Source organism: Manacus candei, unplaced genomic scaffold (genome assembly GCF_025592945.1).
Source record: "Manacus candei isolate 608988 ecotype Guabito, Panama unplaced genomic scaffold, ASM2559294v1 h1tg000049l, whole genome shotgun sequence".
Lineage (NCBI taxonomy): Eukaryota > Metazoa > Chordata > Aves > Passeriformes > Pipridae > Manacus > Manacus candei.
This window is the reverse complement of record NW_026138097.1, coordinates 12,381,284-12,403,237: the sequence shown is the minus strand read 5'-3', so window position 1 is coordinate 12,403,237 and position 21,954 is coordinate 12,381,284. Positions and strand designations below refer to the sequence as shown.

Here is a 21,954-nt window from a genome sequence, read left to right as displayed (position 1 = left end):
CTTGGTAGCAAGAAATGGACAAAAAAGGAAAACGGTGGTAACTTATTCCAGTCCTACATATATTTTTTTCTCTCTTACCGCTGTACATTTCCCATTAAGCAGATGGAGGTGATCAAAATATGAAATTGGAACTCTGTATTTTAATAGACTTACATTTACCGTATAAAAGGCAAATAAAGGTTAATGACATGAAAATTTGTCTTGTAGGAGAGTGAGAGAGTCAAAGTGCCTCCAAGCATGCCCCGAATGGTCCTTAAATAATAGCTTTCAGAAATAGACCATACCTGATTAGTTAGGTGGCTGATTTTGCACTGGGTGGATAGCATGCTGTTCCTCAGTGTTTCCTGCTACTACTGCTGAGGGTTTTGCATTGGACTAAAAGCATGGATGGAAATCACTTCAACAAGATTGGTACCTCATGTCAGCAGCATAAGACAGGGGATGAGCAGGGTGTGTGAGTGCAGGGGGTTTGTGTGCACACATGTGTTGGGGGATGCTTCCCAGTTTGAAACGTGAGTCAGTGCCAGACTCCAGTGTGTTAGAGCTACTGAGCATAAGAGAGGGAGAGAGCATGTGTGATTTCTCTAGCTTGCTCTAATTTTGTGTGAAATGGAGGCTTTCCAGTGGTGGGGTTACTCCCAGGTGTGATCACACCAGCAGGTTTCACACCTCGGTGTGCGTGTGCCTCCTATGCATTTTGTTACTGCCTGCTCATTCTAGTTAATTTTTATTAGGTGTGAAATGCAAGCACTTGTTCTAATTACCACTGGTAGATGATAGCAGAATTGAATAACAATCTTCTCGTAATCGGGGCTAACTTCTGCCCTCAGATAATTACACTCCAGGTTTGGAGAAGGTGTATTCCTTGTAGGGAGGAAAGATTTGACCTACACTTTCTCTGTATGTGCTAACACAACGTCTTTGCTCTGTGAGTTTCCTGAGAGACAGGTCCAAAGGTCAGCAAAGCAGAAAAGGATCTTTCCATTCCCTTTTTTTAAGCTTTGGGTCGAAGTCTGCATCCTACCCTTGTTCTTGTTGCATTTGGAAACGTTGCTTGGCCCTGGATTTTCTCGAGGTTTGCTTTCTTCCCCGGGTCTAAAAGCTGTCATTGTCACTTACCCAAATATAGTGATAGCCTCAGCTCCATAGTTAACTTCTCATTTAGTGATGTTTCTGAAAATAACAATTGCTGCAAGAAAACAAATAGTAGAGATGCAGCATATGTTGCACATAATGTTAATTTAGTGCCTTTTTTTGGAAAAAAAGGCAGTATAAAATTTAGGGGGAAAACCTCAAATCTTGTGAAATTCATGGCACAATGCCAGTTTATTTGAAAGAACCTTACATTTGCCCCTAAATCGTACAAGTCCTTAACTACAATTTGCTTTCTCGCATGCCCCTCACCTCTAAGATGATAATCCTTTTTTGGCATTATTAATTATCATTATTGTTGTTGCTGTTATTATTCCAGGAAATCTGTATGGGAGGAACGCTGAAATCTGGTTTAAAAATAGCATTTTCATGTCCTCCCACTCACTGTACTTCGTGCACAGAATGCCTTTTATAAATGCAGACTTGCTGCTTGGCTAGATAAAAGAAACTGTCACTTCATTTCCATAACGAAGTCGTTCCCAGGAGAATTTCATTGTTTTAGCAATAACATTTTTCTAAAAGACCTTTTATTTTGCTTGAGAAAGATAACAGAAATGAACTTCTGAGTGGTTATTCCACAAAACAATTAGGAGAAAGCAAGACTGTCTTGATTTGATGTAAGAAGGTTTGTATGTGTATGAATTCCCTTTCATGTAAGATGAGAATAAATTCCCAACTGAAAATCAAGTTAGAAACTCCGCCCCACAACATTACACAAACCACTTTTCCCCCCTTGCTCACAGAGACATCACACATCTTTTTCAGCGCTCTCCTGAATAAATTTGGTCATATCCTTGAGTTCAGCCCTGTTTCAAAAGACACTTGCATAACTTCTGATTCAGATGCTTTCCTGAATTAGAGGCAGTCATGGGTAATCATTGCCAATTATTACACTGCATTAATTTTGTTACCAGGTATGTTCGTATTCCTGGGGAGAAACGATCACTGCAAGCTGTATTGAGGCTGAGCGCTCCGTGAGGCAGGGATGGTGCTTTTGCTGTGTGTGCATATGCTGTCGAGCACGGTGCAGGCCCAGTCCCTCCTTGCTCACATGCAGCATGTTGCCCTGGCCTCTCTCTCACCAGTTCTCTGGCATTTCTCACCCCTTTTCTCAGCTGGTCTGTGTCCCGTGCCAGCATGACCTTCCTTTGAATGCTAAACACCCTAAAGCTTGTCAGAATTACAGCATCAAAGAAGTGCTGATTTAGAAAGCATATACAGTAAGTGGAAGGTCCTACTGCTTGTATTTAGTTCTCTCCCTTTTTTTTTTTTTTTGAACCATGCCTGCATTTTCCTGAGTATGAATCAATGCAATTACCACTTCAGGCACTGTAGACGACCTACTAGTGTAGGTAGATATACATAATCAGAAACAAAAGGGAAGAGATGGAAAAACATTCTCTTTGTAGTCAGGAAAGCCATTATGGATTTGGCATCATACTTAAAATTGCATTGTATTTAACAAATGCAACAGTTTTGGAAATTATTATTTATAGCAAGGTTTGTGAATTCAGGATGTGATATTCTGACTCACCCGACAGCAAACATGTTTGCACTCCGTCTGGTATGACTCATGCTGACATTTGTCTTAAGTGTGGCAATTGTTTTAGCCCTCTGCTTGATGCACGATGAATGAAAGGGCTGAGCTCCCCTGTTGCAGATTTACTACGTGCAGCTACCCTGGTAAATCGCAGGCTCAGCTGTAGAGTATTTCCTGTGACACGCGCGCGCATACACACACATGCACGAACGTACACGTGCGCATGCCCCTAGTAATACTTTACTTTTAAATACTAGAATCATAGAAAGGAAATGCATAATTACAGTGCTGGCTTTCGCACCACATAAAGCAGCCCACATCAAAAGATGTTTGTCATTAATGTTTCAACAGGTAATCTCTGGATTTACTGCCAAGCCGTGTTCCTGTTACTTAGTGCTTGGTGTAGAAATCATTGAAATCTTTGTTGCAAGCCAGCATAGTCATCTTAATCCTGCAAAAAAGTTAGTCAATAGTGCCTTTGTTTTCCAGCACTGTTTCATGTTGCATCAGCAGCGCAGAAGACGTGGCCACACTGGAAGCAGGGGGAAGGTTAAGGGTGGGTTCTGGGCTGGTTTCCTAAGGAAGCGAAGCTCACATGGTGCATTGTTTGGGCCTGCACCTGCGTGTGCCCCCCCAGCCTGGCAGCTCGTGTTATCTGGGTCCTTCTCAACCCAATGTGCTGCACAGGTAGAGGATACAGGGAAGCTGCTCCCTGAAAACTTTGTGTAAGCAGGCAAACAAATAGCTGTGAGAACCTGTGGCTGAACCCACTGAGGCAAAGGCTGTGGCCCAAACTCAAATCTTACTGGCACCAGGGAGTCGATATGGTGAGAATCTGCTGGGATTGCTGCTGCCACCAGAGATCAAACTTTTTTGCTGGTATTAGTTCTGTGGTTTTATCTCTGACTAGTTAAAATACTGCAAATAAACAGAATCTCAGCCATTCGTTTTGGTGTTGCTACGCTTTGCAACTCACAGCATTTGGATTCTCCTTTCCACACTGTCTGTTTTCAGGAGAGATGTAGTCATCGTATGAGAGGCGTCTGTATGTTTAATGAAGGCTGAGCCCTTGAGATTGTTCTCGTCTGTAACAAGTTAATAGGTGCTGCAGTTCTTCAAATATGCAGGAAGCTCATTGTCTCCACTCAGGGCTGAACTGCATTTTCTGCAAAATAGCTTCCATAAAAGAAAAAGAGAAATATTTATGTCATGTAGCAGAAGTATTCAGGGTGGTTATTTTTATTGCTTATATCTGTTCAACATTACTGGCTCTGAACCTCTGAATTATTATGGACCATTTATATTCTTTTCCCAATCTCTTTCACTCAGAAGACCTGTAGGAATGAATGTGTTACAAACACGCAGGCAGAAGAGTTGTTTTTACATTAAACCTCTGCATGAGAATGAAGAAAGCTGGTATCCTAAGAGAAATGTAAAGAGAAGTGTAAATCTGTGTTGAAATTCCCCCTCTTTCCTCCCAGTATTTCATGGCTTTGATAGCCATGAAAAAGTGGCAAATACGGGGTGGTGATGTAAATGGGGTGATGGATTTTTATTAAAAAATACATCATTGACATCTGGTAGGAGGTATTTGTGAGCTATTTTTCTTCTTCTGAATGTACTGTTGCTTTTTAGACAAAACAACCTGGACATGCTCCTGTTAGTTTTCTCTTCACCTGGTGGCACTGTGTGTTGCACCCACTGCCCAACTCTTTACTTACTCCTTTAATACCTTATGCTGCACTGTTTTTCTGGGGAAAATCATGTAGAACTTGGAAACCAAGCACAGTAAGTTAAGCACAAGGCTAAGCACAGTCTAACCTCAAGTCTTTTTTGGAAAATTGGGTACTGCTGAAGTACAAATGGTTGTGATTGCTGTTATTTGTGTAAAGGTGATGTCTCAGAGGTTCTAGTCATATTTGTGCTTGTATTGTTATTAGACATCATGTAAATGGAGAATGTGAGTTTGAACTGCCATGCGTTTTTTCACGTGTACAACTGCCCCTGTGGTGATGAACTTTCATCTGTTTTCTGATCACTTTTTCAAAGGTATTGGGGTCAGGGAATGGGTAACAAGAGCAGTGGGGACCACTCTGGGAACAAAGTTGCTTTCATGGTTTCCTGATAAGGATCTAGAAGGATGGATGTCCAGTGAGTAGGACTGAAAAATCCCATAGGTTGATTCTCAAATGAAGGGTGGTTTACCTGAGCCTTAATTTGTGAAAAATACCTACTGTGGATGAAACAATGGTGAATAATGGTTTTTAGATTAAATCTTGGAATGCTGATTTCTAGATGATGTTAGTTTTGCAAGATCAGTGGTCATCTTCAGTGGTGGCTCATGCGCTGGAGGGTATGAGCTGCAGACTTACCGTTTCAGACCCATGTGTCTGTGTACAGTTTACAGATAGATGTTCCCATCCTGCAGCAGTTCATTTTCCTACTGAAAAGTAAGCCCTCATGTTGGAAATGCTTTTCACCCAAGAAAGATGTACTGGGCTGAGATGTCCCATGGATGTGTTCATAGAGCTGAGAAAGATACCTTCTTCCCTTTGGTACAAATTTCAGGGCAGGATGTATTGCTTCCTTGCCTGAGCCCCAAGATCTGCATGCTGTTTTTCTGGTTTAGGACCTGCAGGATATGCAAACTGCTGACAACTTGATTTACTGTTTCCTTGCACCCAGATACAGTTATTTGCCCTGCACAAAGTGGGTGTAACACCTTGTGAAGTTGTGCATTTTACTGTGGACCACATGCAAACCCATGGGAAATGCTTGTTTACATTATAAAGCTGTGGAGCATCAAGCTTCACATGAGAAATGGATGCTAAACAGAAATCAGTTATGCCTGCCTGTTTTATGCAAATGAAACCTCTTTTGTCATAAGGTGATGTTGTTTCACCAGAGCATTAAAGTAGGCATAATTGGAATTTAAGTAATTTTTACACTAGCAGAACAATTAGTGTAGGGATGACTCGGCCCCATCAGGAGCAGCCTTTGTACACTACACAAAATGTCACAAGCTTTTCAGATGGGTAAAGCTTGTTATGGCTGCTGTAGAGAAGCTTTTATTAACATACAGTCTAAAAGATAGTAAATTATTGGGGTTTTTGTGGTTTGATTGATTTGATTTGGTTTGGGTTTTTGTTTGGTTTGTTTGTTTGGTCGGTTGGTTTTCAATTTCCATTAGAATCTTTTCTGTCTGTGTAAAGTAGCTAAAACTTGTGAAAATCATTTAGAAGTTTTTTCCTGACATCATAGATGATATACGCATTAGGTAATTGAAATCACGCATGCTTCAGGAAGATAAAACCTCGCCTTTCCCATTTGTGGTGAGGCAGGATTGAACCTGTCTAAGAGGGAGAATAAAGGAGGAAATGAGTTATGATTTTATTTGAGTTGAAGGATTAGTTGTGGGATAATAGAGAACAACGAAACAACTTGGGCACAACACTGCCATCTCTTAAACAGTTTTATTAGCTTATGCTGATTTGTGAATTAGGAAAACCAAATTATGTCATGCAAGAGAGCAAGAAATGACAAAAACATGCAGGAAAGGACTAGTAAAACGGTAATCTCTCAGTGTCTGATCTTCAAAGCAAGATGGAGAGCATGACCTTCTCTTGGAATAAATACAGGATATGGCACATAGCCAACTTCTGAGTTTCAGTTTTTGCCAATTTGCAATTGCTCACTTGTATTATAGTCCTTATTTGCTGATTACCCTGGGGTCCAGTTTTAGTTTTCAAATATTCCTTTGATTTGAGGTCTGTTCACATCTCAGTTACACTTCTAATCTGTCTACTCAAAGTCCTTAGCACTCAAAGACAGGTCTATGCTGTGATATTTGAGTAACTATAATGCAGTGGGACCATCAAAACCAGCTTCCTTGGTAACGCTTCCCATTTATAGCAGAGATGTGATCAGTAACTGTGTATGTGATAATGGTTTGTTGATCGTATTGAAACTTCAGTTGCAAAGCCTGGTTAAAAACCTAATTGTACTGCAAACCAGCCTTCCTTGATGGTCCCTCCAAGTTGTGACTGTTTCACATGTTCCAAGAGGAGCATGTCATCACAGGCCATCAGATCTGCATAGCAGAAAGATTATCCCAATTAGGGACTGAGTGCTTTGGTCTTCGGGTGAGGACTGTGCTTCAAGAAGCAGCATATTTCTCTGTTTATCCTGAATTTTGTGCTATGCCGTCTTAATCAGAAAGCTGCCTGGGAACATTTGCAGGCAAACATGCCTTGCCCCTCACAGAATGAAGTGCCTACGGGTAAGGTGAAGTGAGCAAGTTGTAGCAGATTAAACTAGTTTGTGAATTTATAGCATGCTCCATAATAATTGGCTGTGTCCATGGTACAAAGGCACTCTGTGGTAAATACAAGGTCTCTTGCCCCTTTTTTTACCTGAGGTGTAGGGTACCTTGCTTCATGTCATCTTTCCTGTGAAATCAGAGTATATGGAGAAGGGTATCTGCCCCAGAGCACCACCACTTCTCTGTATCTCACAGATGCTGCTTGTGACCTGTTCCCGTGTCCACGCACTGTCAGGGCTCTGCAAGACAAATTCCAGGCTGACAGCAAGAGAGCTGCATAGCTAGCAAGCAGCACTAGCTCCAGTTTCAGTGATCAAAACCCTGGTACAGGCAATCGGAGCCTTGTTTAACTTGAACCAGAATCAAAATTCTAACCCTGCTTGTTGAAGTTAGTGGAAGGACTTTCCATGAGTGGGGTACATGTCCTCCCACCACTTACATGCAGTTGACTCTCCTGGGAGTCCATGCAAGCAGGAGCTTGCAACTTCCCCGCTTTTACTAAAAATAATTGGAAGCCGTATGTTTTTGGCAGAAATGTTAAATATTTTCTTATAGTCCTTTGGACTCCATTTTTAGGTTTCCCTGAATGTTGAATGACATGACATAAAGATTAAGAAATGCCATTTTTAGGATATTTTGAGGTTGGCAAATTATTGGGGAAAAAACTCAGAAATTATTTTTATAATGCTGAAATGCTTCATTTTAACACTTAGAAACAAAGTGGTTTGAGTATTTTGAGCTTGGGTGGAGTTTTTTCAGTCATGAGGTTCACATAATTTGAAGAAAAAATAAATGCCTTGAAAATAAATTGGCTTGGGTTTAAGTAAAATTTCTAGGGTTTTCTTAAAAATAGGTCTGGGTTATTTTTTTCTCTTTGGTCTGCTTTCTTAAGTTAAAAGTCTTGTGAGATCATGTCTGATGGTGTGCTTCTCTGTTAGATAAGCAGTGAAATTCCACTTTAGTAGAGGAGAGATGCTGTTGTCCAGAGCCTTGGAAGTGTAGCCAGCGCCTGGATATCTAAAGGCTCTTGAGGTAGCAGTGCCTCTGTCACAGGAGCTGTAGCTCTTAAGTGGGAAGATTTTTGTAACAGGTATCTTGCACTGCTACAATCGGTCAGGGAGGGGAGAAAGACGCATGTAACTGGACTAGTGGTTGTCATGATCGTAATCATCATCATCATTGCCAGGTGCCTTGGAGAGTCCCAACCATCTGGATGCTGTTTTACAGACACTGCTCCATGAGGGCTTAGCCTCAGCCAGTAAATCTGGGAGTAGTCTTACACCAAAGCTGAATCAGCTGGTTTGGGCTTCGGAAGGTTTTATTGTTGTTGCTTTGTATGTTAAATGAAAAGAAACTGTCTCAGAGGTGTAAACTTTTTTTGAAGACCAACTTTTTTATCATTGCATTGCCTTCCCTCTGCTCTTCACCCATGAGCTGCATTTGTCCATCTGTCTGACTTGTTTCCTGCCTTCACATAGGGTGAGATTCATCTGTATTCATCTGTAGCCATCTAATCTGAGCTCAGTGTCTAGACTCACTTTATGGAGAGAGCCAGACCTTTCTAGAGAGTGATTCATTCTGTCCTAAAGCAGATGCTTAAGATAGGTCAAATTAATAATTTTCTGGTTTGCCTAGTTTTCTCCTCTGAAAGTGAAGAGAGCTTGCACTGTCTAAGGTGAAGGCTTTTGTCCTGCCCATGTTTTTGGTTCGAGGACATGGATTCCACTATAAGGCTGATAGGATGGGATTCATGTGCACGAATCCTGAAATTACACGTGAAGTGTTTGAGGAACCTTACATTGAGGAGATAGGAAAGGTTTGTGGCAAAAAGTGGAACTAAGAATTTAGGAAGCGCAAGTAGACCATGGGAACCTGGCTGAAGGAAAAAGTGTTCAATTTGGGGCTTGTGGAAATACACACTCTATTTTAAGTATTCTGTATTGGGTTCACGAAAAAATTAAGCCCAGCAGTTTTCCCAGATCCCAGTAAAAAGGCTGAGGATCGTCTGATACCTTGTATAGTAGATAAAAAAAATGAAGAGTTGGTCCACAAAGAAATTCTGTCAAAAAAAAAAAGAACCACGCAATATTAAAAATCTCAGATATGAAAAATACTTCCTATCGAGGAACAGCAAGCGTGTGTGTGTATTTTTGGTTTCAGTACTCCTCTGTTGCAATATTACAGATAACCACAGAAATAGATAGGTGTTTGCATTCTTTAGAGGAGTTCACTGAGAACGAAAATCTTCATGGATCTCTCTGCACACCGCAGACTTTGTTTGCAGACTCTTTTCTAAACAGCAACAGCTCCAAGTAGTTTTTTTCGTCCTCTTGTTATAGCAACAGAAGTATCCAAGAATTATTTTAATTATGTATCTGCTTTAGCAACTCTGAACTGGGTTTTAATTGTTGGTAATAAGAAGTACAATGCAAATGACTCTTCCTATCCTAGATCAGTGTTTGCTACACACTCACTCTGTACTGGAATCTCTGTCCTGGGAGCTCATTAAAAATGCATTTGCTTTAAGGAGATGTAGGAATCAATTGTTCATTTGCTAAACAGTTCTATGGATTTTCCTCTTTGTATTCCTTGCTTTCCTTTCTCACTTGGTTTTACTTTTGTTTTACAGCTCTATCTTACTTTATTTGAAAGAGAAAACCCAGTGAGGATCTGTGATTTCTGAAAAATCTTCATGCAAAAGGATAATCCAGAATTCCCTGAAGAAGAACATAGTGAATGTTGTGAGTTCCCACTAATGATAACAAATACTTCCAATTGTGTCTTTTGGGAGGTGGTATCTGCCCTCGTGTTTGCTCCCTTTCCTGTGGTGCCCTGAGCATCTTTTTTCTCTGCTGAAACAAAAGGCAGGTGTGTTTTGGTTGGGCTGCAAAGCCGGACTTGAATTTCTCTCCCTCTTAGTTTTTTTTTTTTTCTTTTAATGTGTTCAAGGGCAGAGTAGTGTTATCTATGGAAAGATGCTGGGTTTCTTTTGCTTGGACTGCTACAGTTATTGAACACATTACTGTCACTTTTTATTTAAATGTGTCTGCATTGAAAGACCATGTGACTCTGTAGCCTAACAAGAATGAAAAATATTATGGGTAACAGTTCAGCAATCTACAGGTCCGATTCAAGAGTTTTATACATGCTTGTACAATGGTTGAAATTAATTTGACCACTTTCAGATTAGAGGAATGCAAATGTGGTTATTTGCATCTGCTATTCATCAGTTTTTCATATTAGTTTGAGTATTTTCAGTAAAAATGCTCCTCTCAGAGGTTTGTGTTCATGGGAATTGGAGTAGCACACCTTTCAGAAGGAAACACAGTCACTCAACTAAGATCTTGATCCAGCTGTGGTATTTAATAAAAGAAAATGTTCCCGTGAGGGATGGCTAAAGAGAAGGCATAAATATTTTTTATGTTCATTGTTTTTCTCTTGAAGCCCACTGCTTTTCTGGGTGGAAATGGACAAACGTGCAGCTCAAATGTAAACATCCTCACAAAAAGAGAAAGATAAGAATTCTCTGCCTACCAGGCTTTACAATAATCCTCGGTTTTGTCTTAAGAAGGAACTGTGGGGATTTCAAAGTCAGGCAAGTTAGTATTTAAATCCTTATGCCCTAGTATTTAAAGTATGCAGTGGTCCTTCAAGATGTTAGTAGTGATAAAACAAGCTGCAGATTCTTCTAGTTTTAACAAATTAGGTTTTGCACTTTTCATAAATGCAGTAGATATAAATATATTTTCTTACTGTTGGGCATGCCTTCCAGCTCCCTGAAAGTTGGATGCCTGCCTTTGCTCTGCTTTTCCCTTTGGGTTCAGGCTTTGGGAAGCAGATTGAGACAGAGTCTAAGTGGTGCTGCTGTCCCAAGAACCACTTGCAAAATAAATATTAGAGAAGACACTGAAAAATTTTCATCATCTTTGCCTTTCCTGCATGCTTTGATCTACAGTGAAATAGTTAACAAGGCTGACATTTGAAATTGTTACTTACTAGTACCACTAAGCTGCCAAGTTGGTAGCTCATTAAGATGAATAAGGGGCCTCTGAGACCTGGAGCTTCTCACTGTCTATGTATCCAAGCAGACATAGCCATATCAGCCTATTCCCACACTTTGAAAGACTTCTTTGAAACCACAAGAGCTTACTTTGCATGCTGGCATCCTAGAACAGAGGAGGACAGCCTTAAATAATAATAATAATAATAAACTGTCCTAGCATGCAGAGCTGTTGGGATAACAGGAGATGTTTGTTCAAGATGTTGCAATCACCTCCACTGATTGCAACAGCATCACCACCTCATGTGGAGAAGAGCATTCCCCAGGTCCTCTAAGGTATGTGGTGTGCCAGATCAGCCAGACAAACTGCATGAGAGAAGGAGGCAATCATCAACCATTACAGGGGATGGAATATCTATTGAAGATGCTGTCAGTGTGATCATTACATTCTGCCCTGTCCTAAGTGGTTTAAAATGATCCCACTTAAAGCACAGCATGATGTTCTGCTATTGCCATGCCAAACCCCTGAATTACACAAGGCCTGGGTCTGTTCTGCAAAAGCAGCACTCTTCTCGCCAGGTGTGGATGGGAAAAAGTGTTCTTGAGAGTGGCTCTTACCCTGGCATCCGAGACTGGTTCCTTTTTGGAGAGTCATTTGTAGGTGATGGAGATCTTTTTAGAAGTTCCTTGAGAGTGTATTCTGTCACCTGGCTTCTGCTCGGAGGACACTGCTGCAAGAAGGAGGCACTTGGCCAGGCTCCTCCTCTCCCCTCTCCTCTTTCCTTTATCCTTTCAGGGAGACAAGAATACCAGAGAGGAGGAGGGATGGTGTTTATCCTGAAAGGAAATGCCAGTATATAGTGATTTTACTGAAAAATACTGCTCTCTCTTTCCAGTTTGCAGGGTGTTGTCATGTTAAGATGTGCAGAAAGCAATCAAACCTTTCCCACTGCAAGTGGTAGCTGTTCTCTTCCCTTCTGCTGCCTCCTTCTTCCACCCAGGCAAATTTCAGAGAAAGTGGGGGGGGGGAGGGGGGGAAGGGAGGGGTGCAGTAAATTGGGACCAGTGTGTTGTATCCACCTAGAAACTGCCTGTTTACTAAACAGTACTAATTTCTCGCTTCCTTTTTACTGCTCTCTTCATTTGGATGAAGCGCATTTCTGGAATAGCAGAGCTTGTACAAATCAAGTCCATATTCCACTTCTTAAGAGAGAAAAAGGGATGTCAGAAGGGCTTGTTAAGGAGGAACGTTTATTTTGCTTAGCAAGGGGTGAAAATGAAGCAAGGCAAGGCTCCTTTGCTCTTGCAGGAGGGGACCTTGTGAATTCCAGCATACAGTTTTGTAATTTTCTGGTAGGATTTAGGTATCCTGAGGGTTTTTTTTCTATCCTGAAAACATATGGCACAGCTTTTTTGGAGTGCTAGCCGCACAAGCACAAACACATTTTAACAGGAGCAATGAATAAACTCTTCGTGTTCCTCACTCTCAGACATTTCTTCGCAATATTTTTTTTTTTGCACTTAGCGAAAACCTCTGGCATGGTTTGTGGGAAATGGAAAATAAATCTCTAAATCCAGAATGTGTCAAAAAAAGAAATGTGGTTAGTTGATCTCATATCTATAATTTATTTTGGGCAAACTGCAGATGGTAGGATAGTAAACATCCCTGCTTCTCACTGGGACAGGCTTTCTATGCCCCACCTTCAGTGGGAAGCTGCTGCTGTAAGGGATGATCCCAGAGAGGATCCTAGAGGCTGTGGCAGCACATGGCTTAGCCCAGGTTCCATCCCATTTTTGAGCTGCTGCCTCTTTTCTCCACTCTTTGGCCCTCCTTGCTCCCTTTCCCCTGATCCTATCTCATCCATACTCCCGCTCTGGCTGCGGACTGTTTTTCCTGGCACGTGGACCTATGGCGGGTCTGGGAGCGACACAGCTCCTGGAGCTGATGTCAGTGCTGCTTCCTGAGCTGCCTGGCCAGGCTGGCGGCAGCCCAGGCACGCCCTCTCCCCAGAGCATCACCTTCTGCTGCCTGTGCTGCTGCTGCAGCAGTTCCTCAGGGAGGAGGCATGTACAAGTGATGAAAATTGAAGGTTGGTGAGCATTTTACAGTGGTTTTCTGAGGGTGGCCATCTCCCACGCCTGGAGCCTCAACGCCAGGTTTGTGGCATGATTGGAAGTGATGGCCAATGTCTATTCTGAGCTGTACACACCTTGGAAGAGTGATGGGAAGCTTTGACACATGCAGACTTAATGTTTCTGGATGTCTTTGTTTTTGTGTCACTTTGGTATCCGTACGCTAAACCACTTCGTGGATTTCTATGGAAATTACGAGGCTGCTGATAAAAGAGCAGAGCTGCGTGTGTCCGTTCTTCCAAACAACTGCCCAGTACATGCCACTTGGTATTTATAGTGAGAGGGAAGAAGGGAAGAATCGCTTTAATTTGAGAAATGTCTCTCAGAAATGGCAGTAATTTATTCCTAGGCATTATTCTTCATTAAGAGCTACAGACAGCTGCAGCTTCCCTTTAAATAGAAATTGCTCTCTGCAGGCATGCTATACATAGGGCTTCAGGTTTCTGCCATTTCTCTGCCAAAAAATCAGAAGTATTTCTCACCAAATAAATGTTTATTCAGAAAGTCATATTTCCTGGCTTTTATTTCATGTCACAGGCTTCCGCCAGCCAGGCAAGAATGGCTCAAGGCTGATGTTTGGGAGAGGAAGCTGAGAGTCTCTTGCGGGATTTCAAAAAAAAGTCTCTGACCGTAACTCTGGACCTTCAGTTTGACAGTTTGTTTTCACTGATGAACACTGGATTAAAATGGATGTTGCAGAAATACAGCAGACCAGCTGTGTCTGTGGAGATGTGAAGTGGGTGGTGGTACGTGTTTCTGCGCATCAGGTCGGCTCACCTCTTCTCCTGGCCCCGAAGCCACCATCCTCAGACTGCATGGGTGGCAATCTTGCCTTGGCAGTGTGCAGCAGCCAAGCTGTTTTGGCAGTGGGGGATCACCTGTACAGTCAGTGTATGGGCACCTAGGGACAGCAGGTGAGAGCTGGACTGTGCCTGCTTGCACCTGTCACCCAGCAGAGGGGTGGCCAGGATGGCTTCAAGTCCTGCAGAAAGATGTGCAGCAATGAAGCCTCCAGCATTCAGGGACTGCCACAGGGCCAAATGCCTTTTTATTCACATCTGTTCGGCTTCTTTGGATTTACCTCTCTCTTCTCCACATTCCTGCTGGCTGGCTCCTCAACTCATGAGATAGCTTCCTAAGCTGTCTTTCCCCCACTGTCTTTTCCAGCCTGAACTGCTGAACTTCCTCCTTTGTCTCCAGGGCTTATCTTTGGATTCATGGACCCGTACTTGGCATTCAGTGTGCCAGCCCCTACCACTCCAGTAGATGACTTTCCTATCATAGCAGCCCTAGCTGATTGTCTTTGTCATCTGTGGCTATGGTGTTCCTGTGAATACAAATATTTTTTCTTCCTCCACATCTTCTCCCAGTTCTCCCTGCACTTCTAAGTTTATGGCTTAGAGTTTGCAATCCGTGTATTAAAATAATTTTTAGTTAGGTCATTCATTACTTTCTTGCTTTCTTCTCGGACAGTACAGCTTCCAGAGTACGGAGAGGCTGTAATTTCTCCAGGGCTAAAATCCAAGTCTTTGATAGGCAGGCATGATGCCTGGGGCCACTACATGTTGCTACCGGTTGTCAGCTTTGTAAAACTTATCCTGCAGAGCAAAGAAATCTGGGCACAAAGATTGTTCTCTTCTCTACCGTGGCAAGCTGTAGTTTCCCAGTCTGTTCTGCCTTCCCTTCATTGTCTTCCAAGCAAATGGCTGTAAGATTATGACTCCCATGTTTGGACTGAGAACAGCTTTTGCCTGAGCAAACAGATTTCTCTTTGGCAGTCACTTTAACTGCTGCCCCAGCTTTTTGCTGTCAGCTTTGTTTCATGATTTGGCATTAGAGAAGTCCAGGCGGTACTAGTGCATTGGAGCGAGTAAACACAGCAAGGCAGGCAGGTGAATGCGCTTGTTAATGATTACAATACCAGTGTGGTTGCGGTGTGGTCCATGAGAGCAAAGCATCTCCTATAGTTCAGCAGTGTAGCTCATGGCTGCTCTTATTTTTAACTTGGTGCTGTCGACTGGAGAAATTTCTGGTCCTTGCTTGCAGCACTGCTTGGTCCAAGAGACTTCCAGTGAAACCAAGAAGAAGCATTGGGAACCAAGCCCAGCCATCACAGGTTTATAGCATGGCGTGAAAGCTGCTCTGCTATTTGTAGGTTGTGTCTGGGGTGAAGCTGATCAAAACATAGGTGTCTCACGCCTGTGAGAACGTTTCTTCTGCTTCTTTTATGCTCTCCTGTGTTTCACTGCTGCTTTCTTGTGCTGCTGTGATAGTTAGCATCACTGGTGAGCTGGTTTGCTGTGCCCACAATGACCCTAACAGTATCTCGTAGCCTGCCAATGCTTCTCTCAAAGCTGATAATGTCTGTGGCAGCAGCAGCAGGAAGAGAATATAAATTAAGCTCTCCTAGAGAGGAGGTTTTTTTCCATTTTCTGTTTGGGATGTGCATTCAAAAGGAAATGCTGCTGATACTGGTAGGTTAGTTAAAAGGGATCATTAGCCCTTTGTAGCAAAATACTGTTCTTAACAACTCGTTCATTCATATTTATTCCAAATTTGCTTGCAGTCTGCCAGACATGTTGACCCTGGATGCATATGTTGGGAAGGAATATTAGATACTCTTATTGAAACTGGCAGTATTGATGCTATCAGTGTTCCTTCTCAGTGAGTTTTATGTTTCTGATTGTTAATCAGCTTTGGTGTTTCCAACTACAGACACTGATGAATGTTTCAGAGGCACCTGATCGCACAAAGGTCAAGAGGAAGAAGATAAGCAAGTTGCCAGGATTGCTCTTAGCTTCTTTTCCTGTTGAGGTGTCAGAACTAGAGACAGACTAAGGACACCTGAAATGCTTGGGTTTTTATTTATTTCTAATTGGTTTTCCCAGCAGCTCTTTAAATAATAGAAAAACCCTCCCCACTATGGCAAATAAAGTTTATGGCACTATTGCAACTTATTACCAAGTTATTGCCCTAGTAATAGAAGAAATCTGTTTGGGAAGTGAGGGCTGCATTAGATGAGGGGAGGAAGGTTATTTGTGGTTTTCTGTGCCAGGCAACCTTCAGTCAGAATCAGGGTAGTGATTTATAAATTGCCTTGGTCTCACTTCCAGTGTTGGGGCTGCAGTGAATCCTGCTGAAGTGTTACTAAAGCTGTGCCAGTTGAAGGAACCCAGGCAAAATGTGAGTTGGCTTCCTGGATGGGTAGGCATTTGTGAACAGAGCTATGGAAATTCCTTGCAACAGAGGTGTCCTTAATGGAGACAGTGGGCAAATTTAAGCCTTCAGCTGCCAGGAGTTTGTCTCTCTGGAAGATAAAACATGACTCCTCAACAGCTTGATTTAGCATTTCGGATGCAAAGAGTTGACAAAAAGAAACTTCAGGTAACATGAACCTCTGGTGAAGTAAAAGGGAGTTTGACACTCAGGGTGGAGCAACAGGGAGAGCACTGGAGGAGCTAACACTTTTTGTGTTTGCAGTTAATGTGTTTTGGGTCTATTCTACATTTTTTGAAAGGCGTGGTTTTTGTTTTCTTGTAAAGCTGTGCTCTGCAAGTGACTTTGTTAAAGAATCAGCTTCTTATGGGGAAAAGAGGCAAAATAATGTCTCTTTGTCATTCAGTCATGTACTGCTGCTGTTTGAAGTGGGAAGGTCCTCAGAACATATTTCTGAGTTAAGACATGTCCGTTAATTCCACAGTGCAAATTACCAGAATCCCTTTTACTTTTACCAGAACCATTAAAATGTTTGTATAACTGTCTTTATTCAACCTGAGGGATAGCCTGCAGAGCAATCAAGGAAATGTAAGTACAAGCACTTCCTTCTTGTTATCATTGACCAGTTAAACCAGTTCAACTGAAGGGATTTGGCTTAGTGAGCAGTCCTGCTGCTCCTGATGACATTCGTAGAAAGGGTGAGTGAGCTGTAGAGCTTTATATGTCTTCATTATAGGATGAAGTCTCTTCTTAAATTAAATGAAGCAGACAGTCTTCATTAGTTTCGGGTTTTCTTGTTGTTATTATTATTCTAATTTAATTATCACTTTTCTTCAGTCAGCCTTCTGCTTGCCTACTTACAAATAAACTCTTTCCATCTGGAGAGTATTTTGAGATGGGGAAGGTACAGTGAAGTAGCAAAACTATTCTCAGCATTGTTTTCTTCCTCTCCTCTTCAACTCCCTAGAATACTATACAAGGGAATAGAAAAAAAACCAAATACATGATAAACACAATAGGATCCTCATCCCTCAAAAAAGATTATGCAAAGGAAGACTGTTGAGTATCTGTCTAAGCACATGCAATGGGAGAAAGCATCATACATTGATATGTAAGACCCCTGCAGCTCTTTGCTTCAAAAAAGCAGCATTAAGAACTAAGGAATCACCTCACTCTGCTGTCACATGACAAGACACGTTGCTTCAGCAGTAAGTAGTTCTTGGGCATAATGAAATACCTGCTGACTGCAGGGAGTAGGAAAGGCTCAGTCATGATGGCTACATCTATTTGTGCATCTGAGCCCCGTGCAGAGATTCCCCAGCTGACAAGGTGCTTTGCTCAGGCTAATTAGCCCTGCTTCTCTTCTTACCTCTTTGATTATGCTAATCAGACTGAGCAGGGTGCTGCCTGACACTGGTTGGTAAGAGTCAAACAAGTGTGTCTGTGCAGCCCTGCCCTGCAGTGTACCTATAAATGTCTAAGCCCGCTCGGCGCAAGCCCCCAAGTCTGTGCCATGTGGCTCTGTTACCAGCCCAGGTATTGCCTGGAGTTCTATTGCATGTGTTATCAAGAGTCATCCAGCCTTGGGTGGCTTGCTGGGACTGCAGGAAAGGTACTAAGCGTTAGGGAAGATCTTGAACAACTAACTGCCTGTAGCCTCCTTGCTTGCAGAAAAACACATGCTGCTAGGTGTCTTCTGTCTTGTTTGCTTTGTTGGATGTGAATGACTTCCCTGGTTCTGGAGGTAGTGGTCTGGAGCCCCGAGGGGGTTGAAGGTGGTGTGTTAGGGGACAGAGGTACTCAGGCAGACAATCAGAAATGGTGAAACTGAAGAATAGAAGTGTGAAAAATTTGGACTTTCTGCTTTTCATCCTATTTATGTGTGCAGGACTGGCAGAAAAATAGGTTGGCAGGTTGAATAAGATTGTGAAACCTTACTAATTAGCTGTGCATTCCCCACTCCACCTCTCTCTTCTTCCTTCCCAGATGGGATTCTTGCAGAATGAGTGCAGGGATAGATGGCTTTCATAATTTAGTATTTTAACATTCAATTCTAACTGTAGCTCTTGCAATATAGCTAGTTTTGCTATCAAATATTGTTTCAAAGACACTGTGTGAGCTTACGGAAAACAGGTTTTAGAAGAAAGAATCAAAAAAACCCTTGACAACCCCAAAATGACAACAAATAAAACTATTTTTGCTCGTTGTAGTAGAAATGGCTTTTTACTTTCCTCAGTGTTCTTCCTTCAATTGGCACCTTCCTGGGAAATGCAGTTGAGAACAAATGCATATGTATACACACATACACACATGCCTATCTATCTGTGTATATTGATCTTAGTGAGCCTGGGAATGTAAAAACAAGTGCACAAACATATGCTGGTTTTGGCAAGTTGGTCATTTTAGTTGCACAGTTTCCTGATTTTCTTCATTTAGAAGGTGCATTAATGTTCTGTATGTGATGTTTTGAAGTGTGATACTTGTACCTCTTGTCAAAAGATGGATGTTCATGTTCTATACATATTTTGAAACAGTAGTCCTCAAAATATCATGCCAAGCCAGTACCATGAATAAATAACCATGCTGTTTTTGGGAGTAACAGTTTTCAAGACAGTCAGTATGATCACAACCATTAAGTAAGTAGAAAGTGTTTTGAAAGAGTAGAAAGAGCTTTGTTGACTGAAATGGCTGGGTCAGAGCTGAAAAGGAAGAGTTTGCTGTTTTAAAACATAGCAGACATTTTAGACATTCTTATCAGGATGCTTCAGTAACGCAGTTGTGTGAAAGACTGATAAGGGAATGTGCAATAGCAGCCCTCATAATTTAAAGTGCCCGAACTTGGCACGTTCTACGGTAATGTAAAATAGCAGTAAATATAAATCTTGTGTTCTGGAATTCCCGGGTCTCCTTATTAGCAGATCAGTGTGTAAACACTGGCTCAGTGTGTCTAGTGCCAGAGGGATGTGTTTTGTTCTTGCAAGCAGATGTGTGCTGGCTCTGCACCTCCTGGAGCATGTGTAAGACAGGCTAGATGCAGAACGAGCCACATTTTCTAGAGGAAGTCTGTTTTGTATAAACCATACATGAAAACAATAAGTAGACAATTTTTCACTGTACTGCAGGTATTTCACCAGCTTTAAATCATGACTTAGTTATTGGTTTCAGTCAAGCTGCCTAGTAAGATCTTTCTGGGAGCATCGTAACGGGAGAACTGAATCAGAATTGCAGATTTAATGCTGCTCCTTGGTCAGATTGGGACTGGCAGTTCCTGTTTTGCTCCCAGATCTGCACCAATTAAATGCATAAAAGTGGTTTGAAAGAGCAGGAAAAGCTTTATTCACTGACATGACTGCATTTGAAAGTGGGGAGTGGCAGGTGAAAGAACACTGGACCACTAGTGGCAAGGTGCAAATCCCGGTGTTTGCACCCCAAGGCCCCCATAGGCCAGTAGTAGCTGTTTTTTCTCTTATGAACTTGAGCCCTGAGACTGCTTGTTGAACCCGTGCAAGCTCTGAAGGCTGTCTGATATTTCAGGGCTGGAGCCTCGAAGCAGTAGGGAATGGTGTTTATCCGTGGTCAAAGAGGGAAACCACCATGTTAACACAAAGCCTATTGTCTGATGAGACCAGTGCTAACAGTAACATGTAAAGTAGTGGTGACTGCTTCTTCAGGAAAGCAAATGGAAGTAGGATAAATGGTCCTTAATTAAGTTATGATTGGCATTTTAAGGCTTATGACATAATGCATTTAAGCTCAGTGAAGGCATTTCCATTTACATGTTCCTTCAGGACTACAAAATGCTGCAAAGAGCACAGCAAACTGTTTGATTGTGGTTGTGCAAAGCTGGTATGGTATCGGTGTAGCTGAAACTGAAATTGCATTCAGATGAGTTCAGTCTCAGAGTGTGTATTGTGCTGGAAAGCCCGAGTGATTTGGTTCAGAAAAGATTTACAATATTAAAGCATCTCTTTTTGGTTCTGTGGGGGGTTTTTTTTGTACTTTCCGTTTCTGTTTTGGCGAAGATGGTGTGGGGGACGAGGAGCTGCAGATTGATGATTGTTTGTCTGTAAACCGTCTTACTGGAACAGAGACTGTAGGAGGCTTTCTCGTGGCTCTTAGTCAGACCAGTGCCTTATCTAAACAGTATGTGACCCTTGAAGATGCTACTGCTCTAATCCCAGTCTTACCTGCCTGGTCAGAGCAGACAACATGGACATGCTTGTAGCAGAGTGAAAGGAGCACCCATCCGGGGAACTGTTCCTGTGTATCAAACTATTGTGTTCTTAAAAGCCTTTCCTTTTTGATAGCATCCTTTCACTTGGTTTATTTTAATGTAGTTCAAAGGTAGTCCAGGAAAGAAGATTTGATACTTTGATGAAGGAGATCACAAAATGAGGTCAAGGCTCTGTCCTGGCATCACCACATGGTACTTTTTTGACATTGCATTAATATGCAATAACATGTATATTGAGTAGCAATGCAGCAACTCAAAACAAATATTAGTCCTTGTCACAAGAAATATAGTTATCTGTGCTGGCCATCAGTTTTAAGGCTAGTAATAATAGCAGCAGTGTGAGACAGCTTATGGTATCCAGGTAGATGCATTTCCACCCTGCTGATGTCAAACAGGCTGACAGCAGGTAGGAGCTGATGGCAGAGGTCAGGACTTGCTGGGCTCATTACTTAGTTTCTGTTTTATGGTGGAGTAGGGAAGAAATTGTATCCTTGATCTTTACCTGAAAACAATAAGAAAGGAGGAGATACAGAGGAAGATATGCAATTAGAGGCATAAAAAAACAATTCACGCTGCACTTTCATGCCATTTCTTGCATTAAAAAATAAATTCAATAATTCCTGTCTTCTTATTTTCTAATTTTTTTATATTCGATTTATAATGATAAGAACATTCTTCCCTTATAAGAAATAATTGTGATGTGAAGAATTTGAAACCTAAGGAATAATATAAGGGAAATTGCATTTTTTAATAAACAAGGAATCATTTAAATGATTCGTGACCAATTACCAATTACTTTATTCTTTCACATGCAAAGGGAACAAAGGAAAATGCTTAAAATTCAGCCTTGGTAAGGTTTGGCTGAATAATGCTAGCATAGCTGGATTTGAAGTGCAGTGGAAACATTATGGGTTTCTTAGAGTGGGTCCCCCAGGAGTTTGAATCAGAAAACTGGAGCTCATATCCCACCTTCTCTCTTGCTCAGTCACTGGATTTCTGCTTTGGTTCTTAATTTAAGCAAACACTCAGTCAGTCCTGTCCTGTGTTGCCTTTTCATTAAATGCATCTGCAATGCCGAGTGCACTGAACCTGTTAGAGGCAGGTCTTGCCCTTTGAAAGGAGAATTACATTTCTTGTTTTTTATCATAACTTTATAATTCTTCCTTCTCCGTCCTCTCTGCAAAGGGAATAGCTAGTGTTTAGATATTCACATATTAACTCCAGCAACCCTTTCCTCTCATGCAACCTTTGGTTTGGGATGACTCCATTAGTAGGGCACTGACTTGCAGTCGGGAGGCACAGTGGCAGAGTCCGAAGGAACGACTATCTGATGAGTGTCTTGAGGCATGTCATGACCA

The 21,954-nt window shown here is 41.9% G+C and overlaps 2 protein-coding genes across 9 annotated transcripts in view; both read left to right on the top strand.

The window, feature by feature from the left end:
* ATXN1 (ataxin 1) overlaps window positions 1-21,954 on the top strand; it is a 476,222-nt gene that overhangs the window by 124,289 nt on the left and 329,979 nt on the right. For 6 of the 8 annotated variants that reach the window (XM_051799176.1, XM_051799178.1, XM_051799174.1 and 3 more), the window contains one exon: window positions 9,643-9,754. The exons of the other annotated variants lie outside the window; for them this stretch is intronic. The gene's annotated coding sequence lies outside the window, so the exon portion shown is untranslated. The remainder of the gene's footprint in view (window positions 1-9,642; window positions 9,755-21,954) is intronic. 8 annotated transcript variants of the gene reach the window in all.
* Window positions 1-21,954, top strand: part of LOC127476333 (uncharacterized) — a 414,088-nt gene that overhangs the window by 106,274 nt on the left and 285,860 nt on the right. The window lies entirely within an intron of this gene.